Source organism: Aedes aegypti, chromosome 2 (assembly GCF_002204515.2).
Source record: "Aedes aegypti strain LVP_AGWG chromosome 2, AaegL5.0 Primary Assembly, whole genome shotgun sequence".
NCBI lineage: Eukaryota > Metazoa > Arthropoda > Insecta > Diptera > Culicidae > Aedes > Aedes aegypti.
The window spans coordinates 432907625-432928405 of NC_035108.1; the positions used below are offsets into that span (position 1 = coordinate 432907625).

At 34.8% G+C, this 20781-nt stretch overlaps 1 protein-coding gene and 3 non-coding genes across 4 annotated transcripts in view; 3 read left to right on the forward strand and 1 right to left on the reverse strand.

Annotated features, from left to right (window-relative positions):
- The window catches only part of LOC5575569 (centaurin-gamma-1A), a 649196-nt gene that overhangs the window by 295046 nt on the left and 333369 nt on the right, over positions 1-20781 (forward strand). The window lies entirely within an intron of this gene.
- On the reverse strand, positions 4785-4856 carry Trnad-guc. The gene has a single exon. It is a non-coding gene; the product is annotated as a tRNA-Asp (tRNA).
- Positions 15265-15338, forward strand: Trnan-guu. Its single transcript has one exon. It is a non-coding gene; the product is annotated as a tRNA-Asn (tRNA).
- Trnad-guc lies at positions 16279-16350 on the forward strand. The gene has a single exon. It is a non-coding gene; the product is annotated as a tRNA-Asp (tRNA).

The window sequence follows — 20781 nt, forward strand, 5'->3', positions numbered from 1 at the left end:
TTAATCTCTTTTTGCTCTCTGTTTTTTTTCAGGATATTTGTTGATAACTTTTGCATTAATTTCACAATGAATTTGACCAGAATAGAATTTTTTTTGTATTTCTCCAGAAATTATTTCTACAGTTCTTACACACTCTTCTCGAGTAATGTCTCAAATAAAATCTCCATGGTTTCTTCAAAGGTTCATCAAACTAGCAAACTTTACAGCTTTTAATCTAGTTATTCTCATGAACATTTTTTCAGGAGCTTCATCCTATCATCATCACAAGGGATTACTGCAGGATCTAGGATTTATTTAGAAAATCCTCAATACTTCCTTAGGGTTCAAGTTTTTTTTTTCAAGAATCCTTGTAGAAATTGATTAGGAATTCCCACGAAGATTAATTATCAAATGATCTAGGATTTACCTGAGAAATACCACACGTATTTTTTCTAGAGTTTCTACCATAATAATTGAAAAAATGCAGGTTGAGTTCTTCAAAGTATATTGAACAGAATTGCTTAGGAAGTCTTTGAAGGAATAACTAAATGATCTCTTTGAGAAATCTTCAAAGTAATTGTTTAGTCTGTTTAGTCTCTTTTTTCTTCCTGATTATTTCAGAAAATCTGTTCTGAACTCTTCCATGAATTTCCCAATAAATTCATATCGAAATTTCTCATGAATTACATTCCTAAATTTTAGTATATCTCCAGTTCTAACAAATACTTCTCGAGTAATTTCTCAAATAAAATCTCCATGGGTTCTTCAAAGGTCCATCAAACTAACAAACGCTACAGCAATTACTTCAATTATTCCTAAGAAATGTCTTCAGGAATTCCATCCTACATTTTACAAGGAATTCTTGCAGGATCTAGGATTTATCTACAAAACGCTCAAAACTTCCTCAGGGGCCAAAGAGTTTTTTCAATAACCCTTGTAGATGTTTATTGGGAATTCCTACCAAAGATTAATTATGGATTGAGGTAGGATTCCTATTAGAAATACCACACAGATTTTTTTACCAACAATGTCTACCATAATTGAATAAAAGCAGGTTTAATTCTGGAAGTTATCTTGACCAAAATTCCTTGGGAAGTCTTCAAAGGAAAAACTAAATGAACTCTCTAGAAAATCTTCGTAGTAATTGTTTCCTGTTTAGTCTCTTTTTTCTTCCTGTTCATTCCAGGAATTCTAGTCAGAACTCTTCCATGAATTTCCCAATTAATTCGACCAGAAATTCATCATGCATTTTATCCAGCAATTATTTCTACAGTTCTTGCACACACATTTCGAGTAACTTAAAGTAAAATCTCCATGGATTCTTCAAAGATTCGTCGAACTAAAAAACACTACAGCAATTGTTCTAGTTATTCCTTCGAAATTTCTTCAAGAGCTCCATCCTATGTTTTATAAGGAATTCCTGTAGGATGTAAGATTTATTTAGAAAATTCTCAAAACTTTCTCAGGGGCCGAGGAGTTTTTTCAATGATCTTTGTAGAAGTTGATTAGAAATTTTTACCGAAGATTAATTATGGATTGATCTAGGATTCCTATTAGAAATACTACATTGATTTGTACTATAATTATTTAGAAAATATGTTGGTTGAATTCTTGAAGGTATTTTGAACAGAATTTCTTAGTGAGTCTTTAAATAAATCACTAAATGAACTCGTTGAGAGATTATTTAGTCTCTTTTTTATTCCAGGAAATTTGTTCAGAACTCTTCCAGGATTCTCCCAATGAATTCAACCTGAAATTCCTTAAGAATTAAATTCAGAAATTTCAGTATTTCTCCAGCATGTAATCCAGAAATTATGTCTACAGTACTTATAAAAATTTGTCGAGTTATTTCTCAAATAAAATCTTCATGGATTATTCAAAAATTCACTAAACTAGCAAATATTATAGCAATTATTCTCGTTATTCTTATGAAAATTTCTTCAGGAGTTCCATTCTTCGCTTTACAATGGATTCTTGCAGGATCTAGGATTTATCTAAAAAAATCCTCGATACTTCCCCAGGGTTCAAAGAGTTTTTTCAATGATCCTTGTTGAAGTTGACAAGGAATTCCTACGAAAATTCATTATGGAATAATTTAGGATTTACGTTAGAAAACCTTTTTTCTTTTCAAGAACTTCTACCATAATTATTGAAAAAAAAATCAGGTTGAACTCTTGAAGGAATCTCGAACAGAATTCCTTAGGAAGTCTTTATAGAAATCCCTAAATGAACTCTTTGAGAAATCTTCAAAGTAATTGTTCCGTATTTAGTCTCTTTTTTCTTCCTGTTCCAGAAAATCTGTTCTGAACTCTTCCAGGAATTTCCCAATGTATTCGACCAGAAATTCCTCATGAATTACATTAGGAAATTCCAGTATTTCTAAAGCAGAAACTATTTCTACAGTTCTTACAAATACTTCTCGAGCAATTTCTCAAATAAAATCATCATGGATTCTACAAATGATCACGGTACTAGCAAACACTACCGCAAATATTCTTTTTATTCATGCGAAATTTCTTCAGGAGTTTCAATATATGCTTTACAGAAATTCAACTTGTTGTTTCCACAAAAAATAGATAAACAATGTATCTAGACAATCCTCAAGGTCTTGCCCAAGAGTTAAAACGTTCTTTTGAAGATCCTTGCAGAAATTCATCGATGGAAAATCGATGGTAGCGAATTATAAGATGAATGCCGGAAGGTTCTATGACGAACCTGAGAAGTTGTTTGAATAAATCTTTGAATAAATTCATAAAAAAAAAACCTCGGGAGTAAATTCTGGGGTTGTTCTTAGAAACATTGCAGGTTGAATTCCTCATGAAGTCTTCAAAAGAATCACTAAATAAACTCTTTATGAAAACTTCAAATCAATGGATTCCTATTTAGTCTTTATTTTCGTCCTTTTTAATCTCTTTTTTATCTTCTGTGTGGCCTACTTTTAGTCACTTTTGAGTCCCTATTTTCGGCTGTTTTCAGTCGCTAGCAGCCAGTTAATAACGAAAATCTTCTACACCAAATGCAAAAAATAAGCAAGATTCCTTCCTAAAAACAATCGAAGTCACCCCGTTTCACGGTACTCACCCCGACTGCCAATAGCTTCCGGGTAATGGGAAATTAATTTGGCAGGATTTTCTCATTAATCCTGCCATTCATCCATCCATCACCTGGTTGCGATCGAGGTGCTGTTGTTGGTCGCGCAAAAATGTATAACACTCTCTTGGTGGTTTCTTTCCTTCCGTCACAAGGATGGACATCGTCTCGGAAGAAACCGGAAATAAATATTTTGGTTAACCTTGAACGGATTTCGGTGTCTGAGAAGTTGGACGGAGCCGAAGAAGCTTTCGGTTTGGCAGTTTTGATTGTTCGTTGTCATGTTTCTACACGATGGCTGTTCTTCGGTTTAATTGATTTCTTTCTTTTTTCGGGAGGGCCATTGTGTTGCGAGGTTCTTGTCTGAGGAAAAGAATCCTTTTTTTCGTGGCGAATACAATGGCAACATATGGGCAGATGAATCGTTTCTTTTTGCGAGCGTTTAAAATGTACCTAGTGTTATTCAATTTCAATCGATGGCGGTGCAAAAAAAAGCTATATCTTTATTTGATTTGGAAACAGATAAATAACGACGGGATTAGTCATCTGTTTTCGGTTGAAAAGAAAAAGTGCTCTTGAGAATTTTTGAACTTGCTGCTTTCACTGGAAAAAAAGGAATGTTCCCTTTTTGGGACCTTTTTTTCCAGAATGCAATCAATCATAACTATGAGAGAATCTATATTTCATAACCCTCCTGGATATCGCGCAATGCATGTTCGACTTCGATTGAGGTTAGTCTTTTCAAGCCATAAAAAATCTGCAACATCTTTTTTTTTTTACTTTTATTTGATTCACCCGCCTCAATTTAGGAATTTCAATTATGCCGTCAATCTTTTTTTTTTTTCTAGGGGAAACAAATTCAGTTACTAGAATTTAAGTTTTTGAGAAACACAGAAAATAAATGTACTACATGAATTTTAGCGCATTCAAAGCAACTTTGCTTTGGTGAGGATTTTATTAGATTTGCTAGTAATATTTGTCAATTAAATGAGAAGCTTTTATGAGAAACTCTTTGGTTTTGAAATTACCTCTCAATAATTTTAAGAATGATGGCCACCAGCCCGGAATCATGTTTCTCAAAAATTCTCAAAATAATAACTCTCCACTTCTCAACAAACAGATCCTTAAAAATTTCAGCCAAATACTCACTTACGAACATCAAAGAAGCTATCGCAAAAGTTTTCTAGTGATTATTCCGGAACTTGTTCGAAAAGACACTGCGGACAAAAGTTTCTAGCAGTTACTTTATGAGTTCACCCAAGAATTACTATAAAACTAGCAGACTATAACTTGTTCCGGAACCCTCAAACAATCCAAATTCAAACAAGATTTAAAGTTTTGTCTGATGTTGATTGAAGGAATGAGTATTTCCATAGACATAAAACCATAATCCATACAATTTCAATTGATCTCGTTAGAAATTAATTCGTAAACTGTCAAAAACAAAATCGTCAAAAATAAGACTTTCAAACTTTGCTTAATGACAAAAATTGCCCTTCCCGACGGCCGACAGGTACCCCGGTCTTTTGCGTGACAGGCGTGGATACTGACCACTATACTATCGAGGAATTGATATTTGTGAGAGAAAATTACTCATAATTGTAATTTTCAATTCAACTTATGTAAATTTTTGTGATGATTTCTAATGTGGCGATAGAATATTTGCTACTCTGATATCTCTCTTAACAGTCTAGAAATCACAAAAAAAAATTGTCCTCCCCGACGGGGAATTGAACCCCGGTCTCCCGCGTGACAGGCGGGGATACTGACCACTATACTATCGAGGATGTGTTGATTGATTCTTGAAATAAGTGATTTCTTTGTCTTGAAAATATTCGATAGTAACTAAATAAAAATGAACAATCGTTCTTCGTTACCAAAACAGACATGAATAATATGGAGTTATTTTTAACATTTTATTGAATAATTTATACTATATTTCAGCTATTATTACAGAGTTTCTATATTCATAATATTTCGTCCTAATTGTCATATTTTATATCCTTTTTCAAATTCACATCAAATGTCGTTCTAATTGCTTCCAAAAATATCCCGTCCTCATCAAAAGCGAGCTTACGGCCGGATTATTGACGCCACATCTGACTCACATTAAAAGTAACAGTTCAATAAATTCCCCTCCGTTGAAGCAATATGTATAGCACCCGAAGAAATCCTACTGGACCTTTGCCACAACACATCAAACTAGATTATGATTTTCACCCATCAGCCGAAAGCGGCGCGTCCCGAAATCATGAATCAAAACCGTTTTCCTTTCCAATTTTCTCAAGAAGATTATGTTCGGCAAACAATGCGCGTCGTTGGACCCAAAACCATATCCGAATACGGGTGCACTCGCATCTTCTTGAGGATCATCAAACGGGATTTCTTTTCGATCCTGACCACAATTTGCTGCTACCGATTTGCTTTCTCCTCGCGCCGATCCCGATATGATTTTTTTGGAAAAAGAATGCGAAATAATAGAAATCACATCCAAATCAAACAAGCTGAAGCTGTAAGTGAACCGTTACTATTGCATGATTTTGCTTTCCTTCAAGAAAGGAGAAATTGAGCAAACTGAATCGATTCCACCGCAGAACATCGTCATTAGGGTGTCCCAAAATTTGGCTTTGGCAGAAAACCTGGGGGCTCGATTTCCAATAGATAGCTAAGGGTGTTGCTTGCATATTTTTGAATTTTTCAATATTAATTCTTACTTCTTCCAAATAAGTCCCCCAGTCATTTTCAAATACATTCTCTTGATTGAAAATGCTTCCGAAATCCAGAGTAACTTGATTTTCAATTGGACTAGTAAGTTGTAATTTAAAATTGGGCCGGCTTTCAAACTGCATTGCATGTTTTTGAGCTTTTTTGCTATTTGTTACTAATAGTTTCTTTTCCTCTTTCAATGCCGGAATTGGAAACATCAGGTTTTCAAGCATCAGGTCAAAGTAAAACTTTGGTCCACCCTAATCACCATCCTCGCCAGGGATAACTTTCTTCCTTTTTCAATCTTCATCAACGTCACATCTTGGGATCCGTTATTGGCTTCGACAGCGGTTCCAAAGATTGCAATTGCCTCCGATGAAGCGGACATCTCCGTCGCATAAATGTCCCATTTGACGTTATTTACGAACCGCGCTCAAATCAGAAACTACATAATTCAGGTACCCTCTAGCAGTGGTCATTCAGTGATAGTTTTCGTTTCGACCTCCCCCTTTTTTGCGGGAACGTTTTTATGGCCTTCAGATGGCAAAGAGAAAATCAACCATCCGAGGACGATTTCGGACGGACCGACCGATAATTAAAAAATGAGCCACGACTGACCGGGATACCTGCAACGAGTGAAGGAGAATGTTTTTAATAGCTTTATTACACTTTCTTCGCCATATCTAGAATTCCGGATCGTGTTGCTTTGTATAGTAAGAAATGTCAGATGTTCGCCGCGGTTCTTGGTTCTGTAATAATTTCTCCATCGATGCGTGTGGTGTGGTTTGTGGCTCAACTGCATCAAAAGGGCACGTGGCGATGATACGCGTTTTAATTAGAAGGATTAGTCTCTAAGAAAGCGAATTCCCTCCGCGGAGTCAACACACGACGAAGAAAGCTACGGACTATATGTTTGGGGTCCCGAGACGGCGCGCGGGTCGGTTGTTGGATTGAAGTTTTTATGACCATGTAGATCCAGATAAGATCCTGGCGGGCTTTGTGCATTATAATTGTTTGTGTGTAAATTGTTTTATAGGAGATGATATGAGCAAGGTATTCATGGAAGTTAACGTCTATCTTTCTTTCTTTTCTTTGCAGGTAAATGTCAAAGGGGACTCCTGGCTACGAATGTGTTGCAACAGTTGGTGGGTAACCTATACTTCATGAAGAATTTAGAGTGTATTCGTGCATAACTTATATATTGCCAGTTCCGTAAACTTGATTTAATGAAGAAGAGCAAAACGTTTTGCTTAAATAATGCTGCATTGTGTGATTACCCCTGAAAATTAGTCAAACAAATGTCTCTGGAGTTGTTCTCAAAGTTTTCTTGAAGAAAATCCTGGAGGAATCCCTTAAAAAAATCCCTGAAAGAAACTCCAAGAATCTTCAGACACTGTTTCCCAATCTTGGTAACCACTGGAAAACGGCTCGCTGTAAGGAGCTTTTCACATGGTCAGAGGTCTGTGGATTGGATCCCCTGTTGGGAATCGTGGCTTTAGATGAATCAATAGAAATTCCTACAGGGTATTCTGAATAATTTTATAGGAGAATCTTTGGAGAATTTTTGAAATTTTGGCTCCCCTATGTTTAAACGATTTTAATTATGGTAAATAGCATCCTTCCAAAGTTTAAAGTGATTCGGAAGAAATTTGACTGTGCACAAGCCATTTGAAGTTTGTATGGAGATTACTATGGAGAACGCCAAACTTTTGTGTTCAGCTCTCTATCTCTTCGTCATAATATTTTGTGGAAAAGTGAACAAACTCTTCTCATGTGAAATCCTCCCAGCTACAACTTTGCCGAAGACCACTTTTCGATTGGACGTCAGGATAAATTGTTATTCATCATCATAAAGTTGGTTTGCATTTTGCATGCTTCACCAACTGTTCGGCAGGCAACAGTGGTGCTTCTGGCGGGAAGTATAGATCAAAGTAATCCAGGCTACTATGTTCTACAGCAAAAAAGCAGTGCTGCTCTGAAAGTAATTGAATGATCATCTCAGCATGATATAGACTTTGTTATCAATAATAACAAATTATCCTTACGTCCAATCAAAATGTGGTCTTCGGCAAAGTTGTAGCTGGTAAGTTTTCACATGAGAAGAGTGTATTCACTTTTCCATAGATTATTATGACGAGCAGTTAGAGGACTGAACCCAAAAGGTTTGCCTTTTCCATAGTAATTTCCATACAAACTTCAAATAGCGTGTGCACAACCAATATTCTTCCGAATCACTTCAAATTTTGAGAGGATCATTTTCATCATAATTGACATCGTTTAAGCATAGGGGAGCAAAAACTTCAAAATTTGCATCAGTCTAATAAGCATGGAGAATGTTCCACAGGAAACAATGAGAGCATGCCGTTAGGGGCTCGTTCAGGAATGCGTGAAGTAATTCTTGCAAGAATTACCTTAAGAATGTCAAGAAGAGTGGTTCTTGATATAATTCGGTGGTGGACTACTGAAAGTTTTCCTTTACTAATTCTTAATTGATTTTTTGAGGAATCTGTAGAACATCCTGGAGAAATCTTTGAAAAAAAATCCATGTAAAGTATTTGAAACAATTCTTAGAAAACTTTTAGGAAGCACTATTGGAACCATTTTTGAAGGATCCCTCGAAGATGTTCTTGGAAGTCACTAACAACATCCCGTGAAACGAAATGTTTTAAACAATCTCAATGCTTCCTAAAGACAAGAAAGTTGGAGCAATATTCTATGACACAATCGATAACTAAACTGTGACATTGAAACATCTAATGTAAAACCTCTATCAAATCCATTTAAAAGTCCTGAAGGGATTTCTGTAGCAATATTTCGACGAATACAAGAGAAACCTCGACTAATCCTTGCAAACATTCTTGATGATGATTATATAAGCTGCCATCTATTGTAGCAAGGTATCCGGTAGTAATGGCCTGATCTAATAATACAATTTGTTCATCATCGTATGACTATTTGTATTAAATCTACTCCTGTATGAAGGGCCAAAACCGGATGGCGGACCCGTAAGCAGAGACACTTACGCACAAGGGAAAAATAATCTCCTTCAAGAAGTAAGTTCACACAAACAGTCACTTAAAATATTCTTAGACCAGAAAGAATTAATTAAAGAGCTTTCGATGAAATTCCTTTAAAAGTTTGAAAGTGAAATGGTTCTGGTGAAATTGAAAAAATCCTAGAAAAAAATCGTCAAGAAAGCCTGGAAGAAATGTCTGTTAGAATCTAAGGGTTTTTTTTGCCCAAGGCATCCTTGAAGGAATTGTGACAGGATATTTTTTTTTAATTTATAGAGGAATTCCTTGAAAAAACTTACATCGAAATAGAAAAATACCTAGAGGAATTGATGCGCGATTCCGTTGAAGATTGTTGAAAACATCTCGCTGAACTTTACTAAAGGACCTATGTAATAATGAAGGATTCTTTCCTCTCTCACTCTCTTTAGATTCTAACATTGCAATACTAAAGTTTTTGGAAAGTTTTTCATTATGGATCAAAAGACTATTACCTGGGTTAGCTTTTCATAGAAAAACGCAACTGAAGAGGGTAATGTGGTTCAGTCAAAGACGAAATGAATACCTCCATATTCCTTGCAGTTGCCCACATCCCTTGCAGTTGTTGTGACACATAAGGTAAAAGATCAAAACCTAAACTGCTGTGAAAAGTGTTCTACGATCTATCAAATTTAGGTACCATTTGCAGTACCAAGGGACCAAATGTAGTACTACAAGTGGTATCTATGTTTAGCTCGACTGATATGTCATTATTTCGTCTTCGGTACAGTTATTGATTATAGAGAAAGTAAACAAAAAGAGCCTCTCAATGTTAGATAGGTCCGTTTGAAGAGTTACGCGAGGAATCTCTAAAGAAATCATGGAAGAATCCTAAGGGGAATTCCCATCATAATTTGAGAGGAAATTTTTTGGAAGAATTTCTTAAAGAACGCCAGGAAAAACATTTAAAAAAAAAGATATTCAAAGTAATTCCTTAACAAGATGATGGAGAAGAAGCTGAAAGATTTCCTAAAGAAAGCCATGGAACTGAACGAACCCTTTGAGACATCCTGAAGAATATCTTGTGGGTGACTTTCAGGATGAACTCGAGGAGTGATTTCTGGAAGAGTCCCTTAAGCAATCCGGGATGAATTCTTCAAGGAGTCGGAGAAAGGCTTGAAGTAATTCCTACAATATCCCATAAAAATCCTCAGAAGAATCCTTGAGGAAGCTCATATTAAATAAGTTAATTAATTTCTGGAAAAATCTTGAATGTAATCCTGAAACAGTACCTTTGAGAGTCTGAACCTGAAAACCTGAACGAGTTTCTTATAAATGTCTAGAGGATCCCTTAATGAATTAATTTGAAGAATGCCTTGATGGATTGACCCCTCTACCGGCAGCTTAATTTTTTACCGCTAGAAAAAAAAAACGATTCAAATCGCGATAACTTTTTTGTGTGTCGATATTAATGATTGGTGATCTGATTTTAAAGATATTCCAATGTTCGTTGGGGGACCGATATTTTTTATATAACATGTCTTAGGCGGCCATTTTGTTTTACGTCAACTGATCGAAAAATAAAATGTGGGCTATACAATGCAACGTAATAAAAAGCTACTGAAAAACTTTTGAACTTTTCAAGATCTTTATTTGACTAGCGTGGTACCAGAAACCAAAATGCGTATTACTCAAAGACGGCTGCACCAAATTGCTTCATTTTTTCACAACATATTCTCATTAATGTATTGTTCCGAAGAATGAATATCCGAATACGATAAAAATTCTGTAGCCTGAGAAATTTACGTGGGTTATGGCTACACGTCAGCCCCCAAGGAATTTCTGAATATCTTTACATCCAGATGACCAATGATCAATATTGACACAGATTCTAAAACTCACTCAGCAGCGTTTTGAGTGCAAAATTATGCTCTTAAAAAATCGTGACATTGCGTAGATGTACAGTCAGTGACAAAAGGTAGTAATCAAAGGCTGTTTTTCCATACAAAATTCCCAAGTTTGGAGATCTATATCTCAGCTTCTGGTAGTCAGAATCGGATAAAATTTGGACGACGAACTACAAATAACCAAAGGTTTTGTACATACTCATTAAATTGCAGACGTTTTCCAAAGAGCTGCAGAGGGTTGTTCAAAGAAAAAAGTAAGTAATGATGAGATTTTTTATTTCATTTCAAAAACGGCAAATTGTGTAAGTTAGTTTGTTTGTCAAAGTTGTTCACTTTCAAAAGTTACACAAACTTGCAAAACACACCAACCACTTACAACTTACCGTTTTTCGATTAAATCGAAAAATCTATCGGTTACTCACTCTTGTGTTTGGACAATCCTTTGAAACTCTTAAGAAAATGCCTGAAATATAATAATGACAGTATATACAAAACATCAGGTTATTTGTAGTTTGTCATCCAAATTTCATCCAATTCGGACTACCAGATCTTTTGTATGGAAAAACAGCATTTGGTTACTAACTTTTACTAACACTGAATGTACATCAGGATGCGGCTTATTTCTCAAAAGTTTCAAAAAAACTAAAATTTGTACGCCCTTCTAAATATGAATCACATAAAAAGAGATGCCTCAAAGTTCCATCCAAAAATATTAAGATCAGTGGAGGCGAATTTTCAAATAATATAATACGACCCTTAAAATATTTTAAATATTCATTACTTTGTTATTTTCTTACCAAATTTGATGCATTTAGATGTATGAATAGTTTGTGTTCAAAATCAAACAAGTCTTAGTTAGAATCAGTTTTCATTTTTACTAAAAAAAATCATCTTTGTTTCCTCATTTTATTAAAAATCATCACTGTTTAACCATAACTTCATGAATACTCAATCGATTTTATATCTTTTAATATGCTTTTTCTTTGTGAAGTCTTGTTGTTTTCAAACTATGCATACAAAACATTTAATTGAAAACATATTTCTACATATTTATTCAATAAAAACTACCCAAAAACATGTTTTTTTTTTAATAAAAAAAATCAAATTTCTTTGGATTGTTGATGTTTTACCTTTTAACTAAAGTTTTTATAGCATTTTATTGTAACTTGATAGCTTAACTTAATAGCATCTTATTGTAAGTTGAATGATAAATGCAAACATATTTTGGTAAAAAACATTGTAAGGCCTTTCAAAAAGTTTAATAAATAGCAAGTTTCAGCTTTAGTATTAACGTTTAGCTGTCAAAAATTTGAAAACTTTGGTATTGTTCGTAAAAAAATCATATTTTCGGTCATTTTTTGTTAAATAACAAAGTCGAAACCATTTTGTATGTACATTTTGAGAAATTCTAAATTTACTTCAAATACATGTAAAATTATTTGAAATTGTCAAACAAAGAAGGTAATTATTATTATCTTTATTTTCGAGACTTTCAACCTGTGGCTGGTTCGTCTCCATACAACAAAGAAGGTGTTTTATGTAGAATAAGAATAAAATTGGAGAAACCTACTTTTAACTAGGACCAGTTTTGATTTTGAACAAATTAAGTGTTTTACAAACTTTTCGTAAATTTAACTATAAAACGTTAAATTATGTTAAAAGCTTTTAAATTTGTTAGAAAACAACAAAGTTAAAAAAAAAATTCTCCTTCAAGTCGCTTGCGCCACCCCTAAATCTCAATATTTTTGGCTAAAACAGAGGTTTCTCTTTCGATGTGATTTGAACTCAGAAAAGTAAACAATTTTTGGTTTTGGGAACTTTTGAAGAATAAGCCACACCCTAATGTATATTCACCTAGAAGTGTTTGCAGGAGAAGTATTTGAATAACTGTTGCAAATCTTGAAAGGGACACCAAAAAGATTCCTGAACGAATCTCTAGAGAATTGTTTGAAAGAACTTTTGGTGGAGTCTATATAAGAATTCCTTGGGAAATCTCTGGAATGAGAATTCCGTAGGTATCTAGACCTAAGAAATTCCTAGAGTTTCCAGAAATAATCCCTGAAGAAGTCTTTGATAATATTTTGGTAAAGTTCATAAGGGAATCCCTAGAAGGCATTCTGGAGGCATTCGTAAAATAAATACCCATATAACCAAGTAGCACTTTAATTCGCCTTTTTGGCCTTATAGGGCTATTATACAGCTAATATGCCCTATATTAGCCGTATAATAGCCCTATAAGGCCAAAAAACGAATTGACGGGCTAGTGGTTACTTGGGTACTGGACGAATCCCTGGGATGAATTCCTGGATTGTATACCAGATATCTGTGTCTTAGAGGTATGTCTAGATAAATTTCTGAAGAAATCTTGAAATAATGCTTATAGAGCGTTATTGTGCTTGGCCTTACGTTTTTTTAGGTCTATTTTCCAGTACATATTTGAAATGTAAAAATGTATTCGATTCGGAATTTGATATAATTATATTTAAATTATTGTTAACAGAATTGAATTGATTTGCGAATTCAATAAAATCGTTTTAAAATTAATAAAACTGTGTGCAACAAAATAAAGGAAGATTGGAAATCCAATCCAAATCCAATTCAAAGACACAAAATGCCAAAAGAAGCTTAAAAGCTTTAAATGGCCAATGAAAATGGTCTGTAACCAGTCATTGCATATTAGACCGTTAATCTTTTGAAAAAAAAAACTTCGCTTCTCCGTGCCACCTCAAATTCTAAACTTATTTATCAAAACAAGTTATCTGTTCAAAATCGAGCCTATTTCATCAAGTTTCAGAGCTGTATCTAATCGATTTTTTTATTTTTTTGCTTCGGCCTAATCACAAATTTCATATCGCGAAAGGAGGGGGTAGATGGTTGTCCATTAGATGTTGCTGTTCATCCAAAATTTGAAAAACATTAATACAAAATGCGTTACAGGGGGTGGGTAGGTTTTCGTTTGAAAATAACTTTGAAAATGATTCGACTTTGCCGAAGACACTAGGGTGTCAAAACACCCTTCTTCCTTATAATGAATGAAGCATAGCATCTATATACTTTCAAAAAATCTCAAAAAATGCTGTATATTTTTCCAGTTTGTTGTACAAGTTGGTTTTTGTATTGATAATTCATGTTGGTAACGCTATGGGTTTAATATACTTAAAATTATTTCGTAGTGAAAATCATCAATTCATACATAAAAATTATGTTTGAACGATATGCTGTGTGAACGATGTAACACTCAAATGACATAATTAGTTGGATTGGATACAAAAAAAAAAAACAAAAGATATTTATCGGAATTCATATGGTAAACGAGAGAATATATTTTGCTTTTATCTCGATTTTCTGACTAATAACGTTAAAAACTTAACACCCTAGTGGCTTCGGCCTAGAGGTAGATTATTATGTTAGCAAACACTAGTGATAATTTGGGTTTCAGAAAGTAATTTTGGTGGAAAGGTCCAAAAAACTATAAAAAACGATCGATACCACTATAACTTTATCAAATTAGGAAATTTTTGGACGGATAACATGTTTTGATAAATAAGTTCGGAATTTGATGAAACAAGGATACCATAAAAATATGTTGGTATAATGAAATAAATGTAACAAAAACCATTACCTAAAAATATTAAAGTTTTCATTTCCGTATCAACCTATACGAAAATTATATATAATTATATATTATATATTTTGTTCACTCACTTCACTCAATCCAAATGAAGAGTAAAATCAATTGATTTATGGGAATGTGAGACTAGTTTTTCAAATTTAATTAATCTTTTCGATTTCTAATGCTTTGAATTATAAAAGTCTTTTCAGCAAAATAATTGATTTAGTTTTTTTCTTCCGAAGTTGTCACCTAAAGGTTTAATTTGAAAAGAGCGCCATAAGCACATTAAATTTTAGCTTTGCGATGAGAGATATCTAGGGTTTCAATGCTAGTAATGGACCCCTTAGTAGCTGAAATTCATTCTAGACGCTATTCCGCAATGATATCTCAGACGAATATACGTTTTGTGGAGTCTAAAAACAAATTCAATGTCTTTACTTCATAGTACGTCTATGAAACATACAAAATCATTCGATTTTTCCAGCGAAATATGCATTTGAAAAACTGTTGTCCGAATGCCTATTATGGACCCTCCCGGGGCCATAATAGGATTGTTTACAAATTTGACGTTGCGTATTATGGACCCTCCATTTGATTCCCATGTAATCCGGCTCGCTGCCGACGAGTCTGTTATGGACCCACCTGGAAATGCGTATTATGGACCCTCTTGTGTGGTTTCATTTACGAAACTGTTCAAATATCTGTATTTATGCGTCTCAAACCAAATATTTTGCCTGAAACTGCTGACTTACAATGTAATCGAAGTTCCCCCGGTGGATTTTCATAGAAATAAAGTTGCTTTGAGTGTTAATTTTATGTTTTCCTGTAGGGGGTCCATAATACGCAAAGGGTCCATAACCGGCATCGACTCCCTATATCTGTCATCACATCCTTGCAAAATAACGTTTATTTTTTACATTTGTCGTAAACATCGTGTTGTCAATCTAGAAATTTCTACAAAAAATTGAGGTTCGCATGAGCCTTCGTGGCGCAATCGGTTAGCGCGTTCGGCTGTTAACCGAAAGGTTGGTGGTTCGAGTCCACCCGGGGGCGGATTATTTTTTGTTCCTTTAAATCATTGTGAAATCATTCTCATAATTAGAGCACCGATACAGTAGAAGCATTAACCTAAGAATGGTAATGTCGCTGCTGTTCGTGTTACCAACATCTAGTTTGCCACGAACTGACAGCTTGAGTACCGGGTCTCAAAGTGTCAGATTACTTTTAAAAACCAAAACAATGACATTGTATTGAACAAACAATGAAAACCCCTAATTTAAGGTAATAATAATTAAAATCAGTTTGTGACAACAACGCCATTACCGTTCTACTACTAATATTTCTATTACCGATACTTACACATTGAGGATGCTGCTACTGATCCCGAGTAGCTTCTGTTGGTTCCCTGTGTAAGAACAGCTGGTCTTGCAATAACGGAGTAGCAACTGCGGGCGGTCAATCATGCTCAAGTCCATGGTTTATAAGAATCATTCTTGAAATTTGTATAAAAACAAACATTGCATCAAATAGGGAGACGGACACTTTTGATTCACTTCGGCAGTGGGGTTTTTCGACAGCTACATAGCTCATATTTTTCCACAATATGCGTCGTACTAAAGCGCTTCTTATTGCAAAGTTTCAGCCAAGAAAAACTCCCCATGCCAAAGTGAATCATGGAAGTGCCCATGTAGCTCTGCACCCTACTCAGTGCTGTTAAATGTCAAGATTTTGGAAAAAATTACCATAAGCAAATATTACCAACCGATAGTAATTTGGAAAAAGTCACCGGGAAAAACATTTTCCGTTGACTATTTTCACAGGGAAGAATGATATTAGCAATATTCAAGTGTTAAAGTCACGTGATATTCATGAAATTTAACAGCCCTGACCCTACTATCAAATAAACCGTATTTGACGCCAGAGATTTCAAAAGCACAGTGCTTCCAATTAGTTGCAACTAATTTTTGAATGTTACTCAATCCCGATCACGAATTCCTCGATAGTATAGTGGTCAGTATCCCCGCCTGTCACGCGGGAGACCGGGGTTCAATTCCCCGTCGGGGAGGATGTCAATTTTTTTTCATCCAATACAGGATGATGATATATGCCTACACTGCTGCACTGTTATTGGCCTGTTGATGTGACAAATTACATGGCAGTATTTTGATAATGAACAGATTCGATATGGATTTTATAATAAGTCGCTGTTGAAGAGATGATTTCCAACGATTTGTTTGCGATGAAACGAGAAACATAGAACTAGCAGGCTAAATTAGAAGTAAGTAATGAGTCAAATACAGCCATTCCCTTCCAATTTGCACCAGAAATTGTAATCTATGAATAAATATCCATCGATGTTTACGCTATACCGTCATTCATAACTAAGACGCTGCTGACCTTGCCGTTGATTGGATTTCTGCTAATCGTCACAGCTACGTTTCGTTGACCGCCGTTTTAAAAATAGAACTAGGAAATGTTGATAGCGAGTAGAGTGGACGGATTGCCCTCTCTCATTTTGTTTATAAATTGGTATTAGCAGAACATACATTTGAAGGGTAGCCTTAATGGTACAAGTGTGATAGAAATCCGTGTTGAGAGTGTTGACGAATACGTAACCACTCAAGTGATGTCATGTCTCATCATAGTACAGGCATGAGAGGATTATTTGATAGGGTTTCTTCCAAGTATTTACTCGCTGAGTAACACTGAAATGATGACGTTATGATCTTCAAGTTCGTACTAGATATTAGTACGCTTTCGTAGTGGAACACATGCACTATCTACATTGTAAGATGCAACGCAATTCATCTGAATTATAGCCTCAACGTATATTTGTACCATCTCAGAAAACAAACCACATCTTCCCCACAACTGCCGCCACTGATGTTCATTATTTACACTTAAACCCTGAAGCTGCGGGCCACCTCATTGTAAAATTTAACCACCTGACACAAAACACTCATTTGCAGTGGCGCTCGTAGTCTAAAATGGGACTTGCACTTGGCCGCCACCACAGAAGGCTCAATGAGCACCGGATCGGAGTACTACGGATAAGGAACATCTGTCGCGTGCCGCCGGTAAGCGAAGCAATCAACCGTCAAGCCATCATCCACTCATCATCGCCACCATCATATCGACAACCATCACCTCTACAGCAAGTCTAGAAGAAAGCGAAAACACACAAAATTAATACCGCAGTCGAAGCGCCTCCCGGTAGGGGAAGATGGGGTTAGATGGATCAATTTGCCATGAAAATGGAAGTTTGCTTGAAAATAGAATTTTGCTTGAAAATTACCTAAGAACAAGATTGATGTCATTCCGAATCGTTACACAGCGTAACAAAAATGACATTTTTATTTGTCTCAAGTATCAGATTTGTCTCTAGTAGATTTGGGGTAGCTGAATCTGATGCCGTTCTCAGAAATGTTACAGCACGTCACAATTTTTAGCGAAAGGTCACCAAAGTTGCATAAATCACTGGTAGCGTTGAAATTTACATGAAATTTAAGGTATGAATTATCAAACTTTTATGTGACTTTTCCACCAAGCACTGCAAATAGGATTTTAACTTTCATTTCAGATATACGCCCGATTCTGTTTTTGCACGGGGGATGCGTACCGTGCAAAAAAAGTTTTCAGTTCAAAATTTCAAAAACCGTGCTAAAAAAGTAACATCATTTCTCGACGTTTCATGCAAAAACTAGGTTTTGGTGAAAAAAAAAATGTATGGAAACTTTTGTTTGCACGGCTGTGTTAAAAAAAATCCGTGCAAAAACAGAATCGGGTGTAATTTGGTTGAAATTGGACGTTAAAATTTAGATTAAATGGGATGACTTGCAGTTTCCATACAGTATTTTTCATTTCTCTCAAACGACAAAATACAACACTTTTCTAAACCCACAACAAATAACTTTTGAGGATCGAAAGTATCACGATAAGTTGTTTATAAGTATTTTTATACACATAAAGTTCGAATTCTGTGACAATTTTGGCAAAAAAATTGCCATACAAGCTGTCAATCTTTCATGCAAGTTGGTTATGATAATCAAATTATGCATTTTCAACAGCAAATATCTCAAAAACTAGACATGCTATGATGTTTTCGAAAACAGCAATGGATTCAGCAACCCTAAATTTCAGACTGAAACGTGTTCCGCAGTGTTATTGGTGATGTTTACATTAAATTTTCCGGCTCATGGACAAAAGGCCGAAAATAATTTGCTTGGTGGGAGATTTTTCTTCTTTTGAAAAAAATATTTTCGACCTTTTGTCTCTTCCTTTTTATCTTCGACCATTTCTCATAGGTTCAAATTTCCATAACAAATATAAATTGTTCATGTTAACCTTTGAGAAAAGTTACTAAAGATAAAAACTGCCCAAGCGGGGTAAATCCGGCCACTTATAATGGGGTACGACCAAAGACGAAATAAAGACCTTCAATTGCCTTGCAGTCACACAAAAATTTTTTGCACATGATGTAATAGTTTAAAATCTAGAATGCTGTTGAAAGTGTACTGCAATCTCTCATGGGTACCTATTTAAGTACCAAGGGTGGTCCCAGAATGTAGTATTAGAAGTGGTACCCAATCTGAACCCGACTACTATGCCTTAAATTTCTTCTTTGGTGAGACCGGCAGATTAGGGACAAAATGTCGAAAGACAATGTCGAATGCAGTGTGACTACCAGGAAAAACTGGAAAAGTGGGATAACACGCGAACCCACCGGGAAAAAAAATGTGGAAAACCGAATGGTCACCGGAAAAATCGTTTTGAACAAACATTTTTTGTTGTTAGTTTTGATCTGTAACTCTTATACATACTTTATAGAGTATGTGTTTATTTATGTGTGATATCATATTATAATTAGGCATCTTTGAGTTTGGTCAAATAACTTTCATTGAAATGTTTTATAATGACTTAATTGCTACTTAATTCTTACTTTGCTACACTATTCTACTAAAAAAAGTTTTATTTTTATCAATAACTAGTTGCCCCGGCAAACGTTGTTTTGCCACATAGTAGGATGCTTGCCAAACTCTTATAAAAATTATAGTTTCGTTTTGTTTTGCTTGTTAGACTTTCCCGGTGAATATCTACTACATTTTGTACTCACGATCACGTCGAAACACTTCACGATCACAGTTATGGATTTTTTCAAATCCATCCGCCAGATCATAAGTTATTTTGTGACATACAAACACCACTCCATTTTTATTTATATAGATAAGCGATATTTCCAATATTTTTACTGTCAAAGATATCATTTTGTGGATTTTTCTGTAACTTATTTGACTCAAAGTGAAACCAAAATTTAAACATTTCTTTTAGAAGATTTAAGCACTCAAGAATATAGCATTAAAAGTTTTTTCTTTAGTTACTGGACATTTATACCACAATAAATCCGGATGTTTTTGAAAACAATCCTTTATGTATAAGAGCTTATAATTCATTTGATGTTAGTTAACTCATCGAACAACGAATTGAATAAATAAAGTAGTTCGTTTCTTTTTCAAGAGATGAGCCAACCTCGGCCTGCAAATCTCTAAAATTAAGTTGTATATCTATCCTGTTTTTTTTTTCATTTTATACTTATTTGGTTCAGAACACCCTTCATTTTCATGAAAAAAATCAAAGTTTAATCCTTCGATTCTTGCTTCATGGAAATAAAAGGTACTCTAAATCAAGAAATATCTTCAACTTGAATAAATATTTGGGACCTCGATGACTTACTTTGGCATCTGGATTTTATCGACCAATTGTCTCGGCAGTAAGATGCACTTAAGTAAGAAGCATATTGTTGTGAGTTTAGTACCTTTTCAGTAGCACAACTAAAAACCGAGAAAACCGAAAAAAACGGGAACTTACAAATGGAAATTTGGTGGCCACCCTGCGAATGTCACAACGTCGAATTGCAAGACGTTGAATATGGAGATGAGACATTTCGCATAAAGACGTTTCACATAAGGACACTTTAGAAATTCTTGGTGCTATGCAATTAATCATAAAGGTTATACCTCTGTAAACTTCTTTGAGAATTCTTTTAGAAATTCTAACAAAAAAAACATTGATTTCCATTATGGAATTTCTACAGAATTCACTCTCTATTATCATTTCAAATCAATTAAATAAAAAATGCAATTCTTTATGATCGTTTTAAAGTATTTTACCAGAAACTGCTAATATAATCGAAGGGTTTTAACACGAAATCCTCCAGGAATTTTTCAAGGATTCCATCAGGGATTTCACTAGTAACATCTCCAAGCATTGCATTTAGGCAGGAAATCCTCTAGAAATTGCTCCAAGAATTCTTCAGAGTAATTTGCTCAAGCGATATTTATAAAAAAAATGCTTTAAGGATTCTCCCTAAAATTCTTTTGGGAACTTTCTGAACAATTTCCCGAAAATTCCAACAATTCCAAAAGTTCCGTCGGAAATTTATTAAATGTTTAAAACAGTGTTATAATTGGATTTGTTAGAGGAATTATTTATTTGATTT